Source organism: Condylura cristata, unplaced genomic scaffold (assembly GCF_000260355.1).
Source record: "Condylura cristata isolate star-nosed mole 26May11 unplaced genomic scaffold, ConCri1.0 scaffold00006, whole genome shotgun sequence".
NCBI lineage: Eukaryota > Metazoa > Chordata > Mammalia > Eulipotyphla > Talpidae > Condylura > Condylura cristata.
Genome location: NW_004567107.1, coordinates 24,509,572 through 24,512,944, shown reverse-complemented (window position 1 = coordinate 24,512,944; position 3,373 = coordinate 24,509,572). Strand labels below are relative to the sequence as shown.

The 3,373-nt window shown below is 44.9% G+C and overlaps 1 protein-coding gene across 1 annotated transcript in view; it reads right to left on the bottom strand.

The window, feature by feature from the left end:
- The window catches only part of GABBR2 (gamma-aminobutyric acid (GABA) B receptor, 2), a 328,099-nt gene that overhangs the window by 304,290 nt on the left and 20,436 nt on the right, over nucleotides 1-3,373 (bottom strand). The window lies entirely within an intron of this gene.

Genomic DNA, 3,373 nt, shown 5'->3' with positions numbered 1-3,373 from the left:
AGTTCTGTATGCACAAATAAATAAATCTTTAAAAAAAAAAAAAAAAAGGGAAAGGAAACATTCTCCCAGCAAAACATTCTCCCAGCAAGTTCCAGAAGGAACTGGCCATGCCAAAACCTTGACTTTAGAAAGACGCATTTTTGTAATCCCAGCATCCAGACTGTCAGAATAAATAAGTATGGCTTTAAGTTGCTGAGTTTGTGATTTGTTACAGCGGCAATAGGAAACTAATACACCAAATCATTAAATTTAAGCAGGGCACTTTCCGACTAGCCGGAGATTAAATTAGGCACCTCCCCACCCTTTTTGCAACTAGAAATGGCTATGTGAATAATTTCTAACAGCGTATTGAACAGAAGGTATTACAACTTGCTGGCCATCTTTGAAAGCTTGTTCTGGACTTCTATACCTTCTTTTAGCCCCAAACTCCTGCTGGTGATTGGAACACAGATATGACAATCCCTGCTCCAAGCACACCCATGAGGGCAACTCTTATGGCACTGTGGGGGCCAGAGGAGTTAAGAGCCTTAATTCTCTGAATGAGCTTGGGGAGCAGAGACACCGCATCAGCCAGAACCAGCCAGACTGTTAGTCGAAGGAAAAAAATATTTTTAACTTACTTGAGTCACTGTATTTTGGAGTCGCTTTGTTACATCAACTTATCTATATCCTAAACGCACTGCTTAAAGAGGCCCAATTTATCTGGACAAACATAGAAAGAGATCTTTACTCTGTTATAGGAGGAAGTCATGTGCAGAGATGGGCGAGGCACCCCAGAGCAGACAACCCCTCTAGTGCAATGGAAAGAACTCCAGGCAGGAACCCAGGGTCTCGGACAGTCATTCACTCAACAGATGCTCCCGGTCCCAACCGCTCCTGCCTTAGTGGCCTATAAAACTATAGCAAGGGCAGTCATTTCCCTCAACCAAGAGCACCCCCGTCCTATCTGAAGTCCATCTGTATGACTATTCCCCAAGTCCTGCCACCTGTCAGCTCCAGGAGGGGGGTCTCAGCCACTGGTTTACTCCTGACAGCACTCCTGCCAAACTCCTCCCTCCTGACCAGGCTCGGGACAGTTAGAGGCTTGATCTGACAGCAGTTGGGTCAGGAATGAAGAATCCTACTCGTTGGCTATTCCCCTGTTCATAACTCAGTGACACCTGAGATCAGTTTAGAATGTCATAGAGAGGTTCCAGCATTATTGCCAATTCTTAAAAATTTTGCTGCTTTTTGTGGTGCTGTTGGCCACTTTTTCTCTTTTTATTGCTCTTTCACTCTTCGCCAATGGTTGTTCTGCCAAAATAAAAATTTGAGAAATAAATCCCAAATGCCTAAAGACAGAGTTTGCAAAATGGCCCTAAAATGCAAAGTCAAAGCACACCATCTCTCTGCTCAAAATCCTCAAATGGGCCCTGCTCAGGCAGCCCTATGGGATCCCCTCGTCCCCTTCCGGCCTCACCTGATGCCGCCCCATCACGCAGCCACAGAGGTCCCGTGCAGGTCTCAAGTTCCCCCAGCACATGGCACTCTCAGAGGAGCCTCCTTGGGACTCTATCAAATGGACTCACCCAGCCCCTAAATCGCCATCACTCAGCCCCTGTGCTGCCTTCTTTTCTTCCCCAGCACTCTCGTCCTGGTTTCCGCCTGTAGCTGGGCTGCAGAGTTTACTTGATCAGTGCCTGTCTCCTGCACTGGCCTTCGAGCTCAAGGAGCACAGGACCTAGGGCTGCTCACCGACATACCCCATCGCACATAGTGGATGGCTAATATTTGTTGAGTAAATGAAAAGTGCATTAAAATGACCAATAAGTGACTATCTGCAAAAGGGACCATCACGTTTACCAAATCATAGTTTGAAAGCTAATCTTCACTGAGTTAAAACTGTTTTCAATGAAGTTGTCTTAGAACAACTGGCTTTCTGCTCAATCAATTGGTGCTGTCCTGGGGGTGTTTCCAGTGACTGTCCAGCTCAGTACCTGCTCCCCCACCCCGCCCCCCATCACTTACTGACTGAGAGAGCAGGTCTAGTCTCCCAGACACAATTGTCCCATATCAGCAGCACCTTTCGGTGAGGTGCTTTGCTGGAAAGCCTGTCTGCCATCCTGGCAGCTGGCTTACTCACGAGGTTGGTAATACCAGAGCTCTGGAAGGCTGCAATTAGCACTTGACAAGCACTTTATGGCCCACAATTTAAATGTCTATGGCATTGTAATTCAGTTCCTCGATGAGGCAAACATGATACTAACCTCTTCTGGAAAAATGGATGAAATGTCTCCTCACGTTGATGGCCTCTTAATTAGTGTCTATGGGGAGGTGAGGCTCCCCAGACATCCCACCCCCCCAAGTTGGAGAGTGCCTTCTCCTTAAATTCATGCCAATGGCTGATATGCTGCCACTGTCTCCCTATTTGCCCAGAGCACCTGCTGGTGTTGGGGATGGCGTGACATGGGGGTGGGCCACCAGCATAGCTTTAGTTTGTTTCTCCTCAGCCTGCAAGAATGACTGCAGATATTTCCAGAAAGTCTTCAAAGTGAAGTCCAGGAGCAGCTATGCAGTCACTTGCCTGCCTGCTGCAATAGCTCTTAGAAATGCAAACAGTTCATATGGGGCAAGGTGCTTAATAAAATTCAGTCCTCATTCCTTGATTTAAAGTGACAAAACCAAGCCCTCTTACTGGATGAGAAAGAAAGAACCACAGGACCTCGTAAAATCTGTGCAAATGTCAGCAGTGGGCCCAGAAGCAGTGAAGCAGCAGTCAGACCATGAAACAAGAAGGACCTTGCCTTGTCCTCGAAGTGGAGACTGCAATTCGCCAACAAAGAAACACAGTGAAAAAATAAGGAAGAATTGTTGCTTGTAAGTAATATAACTATCTACCTGAAAGCCCAAGGTAATTCAGGGAAATGATGAGGACCAAGGGGAGTGTTCAGGTAAGTGACTGGTTACAAAAGATTCACTAATCAAAGTTTTTACACAGTGATGAAGGGGAGCATTGCCAAGTAAAAGGCTGTTGCTCACTGTAATAGCAAAGAGATAAAACACTGAGTAGTTAACTTAGTGAAATGAGTAAGGTTTAAATGGAAGAGCTACAACATCTGGCATTGATCAAGAAGTATTTGTTGATTGAATGAAAAACTACCAATTTTTCCAGAGGGATGTAAAGAGGAAAGAAATTAATAAATATGTAGCTTTGTTTCTGAACATGCAGATGCAATAATGTTAAGATGTTGACTTCCCAAAACAGACTCTAAGTTTACCAAGTGCAAGCCAATATGTCAACTTTATTATTATTATTAGATCTTGAAAAAGTGGCTCTAAGTTTCTAGATGAAGGATAAGTAGAAAAGGATAAGTTTTCTGGATAAGAAAATTTG